General features: G+C 34.6%; 1 non-coding gene across 1 annotated transcript; it reads left to right on the top strand.

Moving 5' to 3' along the window:
- The first annotated feature begins 284 nt into the window (after nt 1-284).
- Nucleotides 285-389, top strand: LOC141515692 (U6 spliceosomal RNA). Its single transcript, XR_012476449.1, has one exon. It is a non-coding gene; the product is annotated as a U6 spliceosomal RNA (small nuclear RNA).
- Nucleotides 390-9852: the final 9463 nt, after the last annotated feature.

The following is a 9852-nucleotide window of genomic DNA, read 5'->3' as shown; positions in this document are numbered from 1 at the left end:
TGGGGGCTGTTCTGATCTCAGTTTTCAAGTGCTGTTTAAAATCACTTTGTCTATGTTGTTTCCCTTGTTGTTCCCATCCACAATAGAACATAAATTACTTTAGGTCAGGGACTTTTCTGTCTTGTTGCACAGTTTTTTGTACATAGCCCATGCTTAACAAATGCCTATTAGATAAATGAATTTATATGTAAAGCTCAAAGAAGGGTTTCTCTGACTCTAAGTCTAACATTCCTTCCATTTCAACACATTGCCCAGAAGTTTCTTTTGAAAAATCCAAAACTCATGCTTGTTTTGACAATGTATATACTAAAATTGGAACACTATAGAAAAGATTAGCATGGCCTCTACACAAAGATGACATGCAAATTTGGGAAACTTTCCATACTTAGAAAAAAAAGACTCCAAATTCTGTTGTGCTTAAGTTGACTTGATTTACAAAAGAATTGCAAATTTGTAAAGAGTACCATATTTAAAAAATAAAAGTTCATCTGATGTGCTAGAAATTATTTGCTTGACAAGAGATCAGCTTCTATCAAACTTTTAAGGAATACATATATTGCCAAAAAAAAGAAAGATATCTGCTTATGATCCATAAGTAAAACAGATAGTTTCTGCTGAACTCTTTATTATCTCCCTATCTTAAACCTATCCCTATTGATGTGTACAGAAACTCCATAGCCATTTAAGAATTCATTTTTTTCTTTTCTGATTCCGCCTAAACAAAGTGAAGAAATCGTTTTTAACAATTTGTAGGAACAGAAAAATCAAAGAACTAATTAGTCTTGAACATCCTAGGCTATCCTAGTGAATGAATGTGGGGATTTGGAATGTGAGGAATATGGGGGTGTTTGGTTTCACAAGAATGTGAAGGGAGAATAGATAGTTTACTTTACAGACTGGGGTCTGCCTATATAGTTGCCTATGGGCAGGTACTGAATTAAGTTCAAAGATTTAGCCTCAATCTCATCTGTCAAAGTGCATAAAAGACCTAGCATTTTGAGATTTCCTTGCTCCTCTCCGACCTTGAGAGAGGTGTACCATTTATTAAGTTATCTTAATAAAAACCATTTTAATCACTCTGGACTAAGTATCCACAAGCCTATATAACATGAGTATGTCCAGTTCTGGTGTCTTTGACTTCAGACTGCTGAGACTATGACCAGATGACCCAGAGTGTGTTTTTTGAAAGGAATTGTGCAATCCTGACTTAGGCCAGCTCCCACATCTGGCAGATCTGCTGTTGTTGTTTAGTCGTTATCAGTCATGTCCAACTCTTCATGACCCCATTTGGATTTTCTTGGTAAAGTTATTGGAGTAATTTGCCATTTCCTTCTCCAGATCATGAGGAACTGAAGAAAATAGGATTAAATGTCCTGTCCAGGGTCACACAGCTAGTAAATATCTGAGACTAGATTTGAACTTGGAGTCTCCCTGACTCCAAGCCCAGCATTCTATCCATTGTATCACCTAGTTTTCCTCTGGTAGATCTCTTAACATCACCCCAAATCTCCTTTGTCCTAGAGACTCCTGAGAAGGATCCTGGGTTCCTTTCCTAGTGTCTTGAGCACATCTGTAATTTGGCTGTAGACATTCAGCTGCTTCTCTTTAGTTATTCTCTTTTTACACTCTATTCTGCACCTTCTATTCTTTTTTGCATTTTTATTTTTTAAATTAATTTATTTATTTTGAATTTTACAAATTTTCTCCTAATCTCACTTCCCTCCCCTCAACCCCCACAGAAGGCAGTCTGTTAGTCTTTACATTTGTTTCCATGGTATACATTAATCTAAGTTGAATGTGATGAGAGAGAAATCATATCCTTAAGGAAGAAAAATAAAGTAAAAGAGATAGCAAAATTACATAATAAGATAGCAGTTTTTCCCCCCCTAAATTGAAGGTAATAGTCTTTAGTCTTTGTTCAAACTCCACTATTCTTTCTCTGGATACAGATGGTATTCTCCATCACAGATACCCCCAAATTGTGCCTAATTGTTGCACTGATGAATGAGTAAGTCCATTAAGGTTGATCATCACCCCCATGTTGCAGACTATCCACCCCCCACATGCCTAAACCCAAGAAGAGATATAAGAAAGAAGGAAATAAATGGGAGAAAGGAAGAAAAAAGGTCCTGAATCCAATTATAGCCCTCTATGACCCCACCTTTACTTAGTCTCTATTTCTTTTGATCCCTGTAAATGCTAGGTCGTCAGTCATTGATCTCTGCTTAGAATTTTGAATAGCACTTTATCCCAGACTCAGCCTCACTCCCAGCCTGGGTTCCAAATTTAATCATCCACTTCCAGGCACCTCTAGTGTTCTCCTATATTTAGGAATAAATAGTTCAGAGATGAGACAGAGAACACTTTTCTCAGACTCTTCTGTTCTTTGCAGAAATTTTCCCTCCCACCCAAACACACAGAGCCCCATCCTCTTTTATTGTACTCATTAACTATAGAAAAATTACCTGTATGCATATTTGTGGAAACCTTTGCCAAGCACTGGAAATACAAAGATGCATTAACTACAGCCCTGCTCTTCAAGGGCTTATAATCTTGTTATTGAAATAAAGAATACACGAAAAAAACATACATTAAAAAAAAATCAGGCAGCATAAGTTAAAGGTGACTGAGTAACATAATACCTAAACTTAACCCACTATAGAAATTTAAGTTTAAAATAAGAAAATCTGGATTTGGATATGAGATTTGCTACATATAACTTGTGTGACTTTGAGCAAGTCCTTTAATAACGTTTCTGAGCCTCAGTTTCTCCACTTGTAAAATGAAGAAGGAACTATTAGATGACTTCTAAGATCCCTTACAATTCTAAAATTGTTATTCCAACATCATTTAGTCTATTCACTTTGTTTTCCAGATGAGAAAACAGAGAGTAAGGAAGATTAAGTATCTAGACAAAGCTAATAGATCTGAGATAAGAATTTAGGTCCCTTCACTCTTAGAACATATTCTTTCCACTGGACATACTGCCTGCTTCATTAAAAAACATTTTCTTTTTATTCATACCTAAAGAATTTGGGTATTATTCAATGTTTGTAAATTATATCCCAACACAGTTTTACACTATATTGTGGTAGCAAAGAAAAGTAAATTGTGGGGATATCCATCAACTGGGGAATGGCCAAATAAGTTGTGATTTATGATTGTGATAAAATACTGCTATGCTATAAGAAATTATGAATTCAATCATCTTAGAAAGGCACAGAATACTTGTACTAAATGATGAAGAATGAAGTGAGCAGAACCAAAATAACACTGTATATGTAACAACAATATTGATTCAAAAACAACTTTGATTGACTAAGTCATATCTAAATTAACTACAAAATATATAAAGGAAAATGCTATGATCTGAATATGTACATATTTCTGTCTAGTAACCACGGGAGGCAAGGAGGAGAAAAAAAGAAATTTATATCATAACCTTACTATATATTTAAAAATAATAGCTAGTTGGACATAATAGAGTTGAAGTTTCATGTGCAAACATGATGGATTTTTTTTCCCATTGGACTCCTTGACCAAGTCCTTGGTGATCAGTCACTTCCTATTGCCAAATTGATGTTCTCAGATTCAGAGATAAAACCATTTTCCCCATTCAACTTGATGAAAGTCATGTAAAGATAAAAAATTGAACAAAATGAACCTAAAAGTTAGAAAAACATAGTTCTATCTCTGCTTAAGTATTCCTACAGCATAATCTTGAGCTAATCAGCTACAACCTCAGTTCTTGGTTTTCTCACTTCTAAAATGGGGATTTCTGTATTTTTACCCTTACTTACCTCATAAAGGCCAGTGAGTCAAAGACAGTAAGAATGAATTATAACCATAAGACCTTAAATTATTACAAAACCTTCTGTTTCCCAATATGGAACCACCTGATAAAACAGGCCTTTTATATCAGGCTCAACACCAAGGTCATTGCTTTCTCTGGAATAAATGCATATTAAGATTTACAACCTGAAATAGCCATCAGTGAAGAACCATAGACAACCAACATAGCTTGGAATAACCCAACTGGTCATTCACAAAATTAGTTCTCAAATAACTTAACCATTAGTTCTCAAATTACTTCTTTAGCAATGACACACTTTCCAATTTCCAGAGAAATAAAGTCATTCTTTGTTTTTGTGGTTGAGAAATCTCTCACCCTTTTCTTTTTTCCCCTGACAGATCTGGGCTTTTAAAAAACAGCTTTGTCTTTCATGTTCCCTTCATTTCTGTACTTTATACTTCAGGAGGAAAGAAAACTCTTAAGAAGAAAATTCAGCCATCAACTATTCTTTCATTCTTCTTAGTAATCTAAAACTTTCATCTGAGGTGCTCAGAATATACTTTATTAGGGACACCTTGGGGAAAATATACTTTAAAAAATGCAGAGTATTGCCTAAATACTACTCTACTCTCTTTGATCAATCAGCTGTATAGTACTGAATCTATATGCAGAATGTGTGTATATATATGCATATTTGTATGCATGTATGTATAAACATGTATATGTCTATACATATATGTTGGGAGTAAGAGAATCATTATATATGAGATCTAGATACCTATGTGTGAACACACACACACACACACACACACACACACAGGAAACATTCCTCTGGGATAAAGTCAATTATGTACTGGAGACAGGTGGCCTTCAAATAGTGAAACTAAGCTCTAGTCAGTCACCTAAATCTAAAGTATTGTCATTCACAATAGTGTTGCCCCTTTGTTCTTGGTCTAGCACCTCCAAAGAAACATGTGGTCTTGACCCAGAAAGGCACTGAAATCCTAATGTGCTGATTCATCACAAAGACTGACATTTAACAGGTCACAGTAAGTTTTATCTCTTCTAGAGTCTGGTAGAGGAGCCAAAAATGCTTGTTGGGTGTTCCACAGTAGTTTAGTCAGTTATATTTTTTTAATGAGTTCAGACAGATGCTCCCACCCCCCCCCAAAAATGTAAGACAGGCTTTCAGTGATTATATAAGGCCTTGAGAACATAAAGTCTCCCAACTTTCTTTAAATTAGCTTAGTTGACAAAAAAAAGTTTTATGACCAAGTCATGCTTAAAAATGAATAAAATATACAAGTAACATTGGAAATTGTTAAATGTAGTCTGAACCCCTGTCAAACTCTATATTTAACTCTATCAGGGATTTCATGTTTAAAGATTATTATAACAGACTCTTAATATGGGGATAAGGTTTCATGGGAACTTGGACAGAAAAAGAATGATATTATTATTATTTTTTATCAGGATCTAAATGAAATTTATAATTTCTTCTAGTCCTTTAAAAACATGATTCTGGGAAGGGGTTCATAGTTTTCACCAGACTGTGAAAAGGGTCCATGACATGAAACCTCTATTGTATATGGAATCACAATATTGTTGGCCTAGAACATGTCATTTTGAGGCTCTTTAAAAGAAATCAGAATTTTAAGATAAATACAATGATCCAAGCAATTCTAAAGAACTCATGATGAAAAATGCTATATACCTCCAAAAAAGACAACTGATGAAATCTTGGTGCAAACTGAAGTTAACTTCCTTTATTTTTCTTGCAATATGACTAATATGGAAATATGTTTTTGCATGATTTTCCATGTATAATTTCTATCATATTTCTTGCCTTCTCAGTGGGTAAGCAAGGACTTGGAAGATAGAAGAGAATTTGAAACATAAATTTTTTTAAATGTCAAAAATAAATAAAGAAATACATTTGAAAAAGTAATTTCAGTTTTGCATCACAATATGAAGATGGCAATAAGATCATAACTTAATCTTGCTACTTCAGAGCAAAAGTGGCTACTCCTCAGTTAGTTACACTGAAAGCCTGTGTTCAGATATTCAGGGCAAACTTTCCTTTCTCCCTCATTCCTTCCCTTTGTGAAGGGGACAGTAGTTTACTACTCAAAAGGCTATTTTTCTATCATTTTAGGCAACAAAAAAAAATTAATAGAAAATAATACAGCTCTTTAATATGTGGACAGCAAAATCATCAGAATTTTTGGGAAGTGCTCAATTTAACATGGAAGTTTAGACATGCTATATATACCTTCCAGCATTCTAAATAGTGAACTTTAAAATCCTTTCAAGTCTACCTCAGTGATTTCTCTCTAAGCCAACCTTCTCCTCCAGACTTACTGGTTACCTTAATTCAGATTTGAGTCACCTCTTACCTGTATTATTAGTCTCCTAAATCATCTTCCTGCTTCTAAACTATCCCCTCTTTAACCCATCCTAAGCACAACTGCCAAATCACTTACCTTCTTTGAAATATTTAGCATCTCCCCAATTACTGGAGAAGAGAAATCTCTTGAGTTTAGCAATTTGTCTCCAAGCTAACTTTCAAGACTTATTTCACACTACTCCCTTTTAAGAGGTGTCTAGGATAGAGTGCGAAACCTCATCCTGGGTTCAAAAATGACTTCAGACACTTGCTAGCTATATGACTCTGGGCAAGTCACTGAACCCTCTTTGCCTCAGTTTCCTCATCTATAAAATGAACTAAAGAAAGAAATTCAAACCACTCCAGTATCTTTGCCAAATGGAATTACTAAAAGGTCAACAAGACGAACAAGGTAATTCCCTTTCAGATACAAAGCCTTGACCAAATCTCTCTTCTAAGCTTGAAAAGCTCTCCTTTTTCTCAAATTTCCTTAGAACACTTTACTGGAATCTCTCCTTTAACCCCCATCACATTCTCTATCCTGCATAATATTAATCTGTATCATTCCTAGGTTAATTATACTGATGCAACAAACATTTATTAAAACTTTCCTTTATGGGGCGGCTAGGTGGAGCAGTAGATTATGCACGGGCCCTGGAGTCAGGAGTACCTTGGTTCAAATCCCATCTCAGACACTTAATAATTACCTAGCTGTGTGGCCTTGGGCAAGCTGCTTAACCCCGTTTGCCTTGCAAAAATCTAAAAAAAAAAAAAAAAAAAAAAAGCTGAGGAAAACAGGAAAAACTTCATAGAAGTCACATTGTGGCTGAGTCTTGAAGATAAAGGAGAAGGGAGCATATTTTAGGCAGAAACAGGAGAAAGATAGAAGAAAGAGCTTCATGTATGAGGAGCAATAAACTAGCTAACACAATTGTACCCTAGAGCATATGCAAAGAAATAATATGAAATGGCAGAGATGGATCAGGTTATAAAAAAAATTTAAATGTCAAACAATGGAATCTCTTGTTTAAAATTAAGCTCAAAATTCTTTCTTCCACTCCTCCCCACCCCCCATTTGAAAAGCCAAAAAAAAAAAATCCAAATCCATTATAAACATTTATAGCCAAGCAAAACTAATAGCCACATTAGTCATATCATACATATCTGTATGTGTGTATGTATATATGTAAATATGTTTTTATATTTATATATACACACATGAGTGTATTTATACACATACCTATATTATATATATATATATATATATATATATATATATATATATAATTCTAAGTTTTTCAAAAGACAAAGAAGTTTATATTTCAACCAACAGAGCACCAGGCCTAGAATTAGAAAGACTAGCTCAAATCTGATCTGAGACGTTACTTGCTGTGTGTCCCCAGACAAGTCATCTAACCTTGTTTGCCTTAGTTTCTTCATTTGCAAAATGAGCTGGAGAAGAAAATCCACTCTACCTTAGTATCTTCATCAAGTAAACCCTAAATCTGATATGCTCCTCCCAATTGCCATCCCTTCAAAAAAAAAGAACATCCATGGAGTTTTACTGAGTAGGAGGTGTGACTGATGGTCAGATGTGTTCTTTAGGAAAAGCACTTTGATGACCATGAAAAAGGATGAACTGAAGTGAGGAGATACTTCAGACAGATAGACCAACTAGCATGCTACTACAATAGCCAAGATAGATGTGATGAATTTATGAAGTGAATTAGAGTGTGAACTATTTGAATGGGGAGAAGAAGATCCATGCAAAAGACATCCTGGCATAAAAAATGACTAAATTTTACAACTATGAGACAGGTGAGAGGAAGAAGTTAAAGTTGAAAATTTGGGTAATAACTAGAGGAATTCAGGGAAGTTAGGTGGCACAATGGATAGAGCACTGGCCCTGGAATCAGGAGGACCTGAGTTCAAATCCAAACTCAGACACTTAATAATTACCTAGCTGTGTGACCTTGGGCAAGTAAATCACTTAACCCCACAGCCTTGCAAAACCAATAAATAAATACATAAGTGAATGAATGAATGAATAAATAAATTCAAAGATAATAAAAACAATGCCTGGCCTCATGAAGCTTCTGGTCTCTATAGGGAGGAATACAACCAAGAAATAGATAGATAGATAGATAGATAGATAGATAGACAGACAGATAGATAGATAGATATAGATAGACACACATATATACAAAAATATATGGAGATATATATATATATTTGTAGCATGTATGTATATGTATATGTACTCATGTGTGGATAAATATGCAAAAAAATTTAAAGAAGAGAAATAAGGATTAAAAGCAAAGAGGATCAAGAAAATTTTTCCTACAAGACACAACCTGAGTCTCAAAAGAAATTTGGTATTTTATATTCCAGTCTGAGAAATAGCCCTGAACAAGGCAGTGAGATAAGAAATGGGATGCCGAATTCAGGGAAAAACAAGGAGACAAATTTGTTTGGAACATACTCTATCTTCCAAAAAGTATATGAAAGGAGTAAAATAATGTAGGTAGCTCTCTGAAAGCAGGAAGTATATAATTTCATCTTTAAAACTCCAGAATCTATCACAGTACCTTATACTTTTATAATAAATATTTGTTGAATGAAATTTAAAGGGAGGTATACTTTTTCATCTGACTTGAACTCTATGCTGGAAATTCTAACATCTTTATAAGAATAGGTTTTTCTCCCTGAAGAGGAGGGGGAAAATGTACTTCTTTAAAATCAATTAAAAGTTGTTAATCATGATCAGGACTTATTACTGAACAGTTCTTTTATATATGACATGCACATAATGATAGAATATTCCTTACTGCTGCCAAGATTCTGAGAAAGTTCCCAATTTGTGGCCATAAATTATGTAAGAGGAGAATTTTCTTTGTACAACTCAGTGAAGAAAATAAAAGCCTCCTGTGATAGAATTTACTGCTTAATATTTTCTTACAAGTTAAAGTTTCAGTTTAATCATTTGTGACTTTTGATATTTTATTTAATAAATTCAGGAGGCAGCATCGAAGAGGGAGTCTTTTATATTGCTTATAAATTCAATTGAAGTACTTACATTTTCATGATAAAATAACATTTTTGGGGAATCATCTGCAATAAGCATCTATCCTCTTGACTAATTCAATATATTGGTAGAAACTTAGAAGTCATATTTCAGGTTCTGGACCCTAAATAGTGAGATCAGGATTCATCTTTTCCTGATAAAAACTAAACAAATGCTATTTAGATTATAATACTATTGTGTAATCCCATCACATTTTCACCCTCAAGGATTTTGATTGATTAGTCAAGAGTCAGTTCTACTGCCAATTGAAAAATCCAGCAGAAGTGGCCAGTGGCATTGTCCAAGCTTGAAGCTTACAGTTTGGCAGATAAGATTTAATATAAAAAACCAAACCATCCTCATGATGCACGTGAAAATAAAACTAATCTCCACACATATCACTCCATCATTGACCTCCAGGCTGTAGACTCCTCTACAGTCCTGAAACCTTTTCATCCTAGAAGCTCACTCCAGTCCACTGGGAGTACCTTTGGCCCTCATTACCATTTCCGTGTGGAAGACTTCTCCAGAAAATGCCATTAATTTCTCATTCCTCCCTAGGAATCCACTCTAGACTTTCTCTGCCATGCCCTTCCTGGTACTTTTGTC

This window comes from Macrotis lagotis, chromosome 2 (genome assembly GCF_037893015.1).
Source record: "Macrotis lagotis isolate mMagLag1 chromosome 2, bilby.v1.9.chrom.fasta, whole genome shotgun sequence".
NCBI lineage: Eukaryota > Metazoa > Chordata > Mammalia > Peramelemorphia > Peramelidae > Macrotis > Macrotis lagotis.
This window is presented reverse-complemented; position numbering and strand designations above follow the sequence as displayed.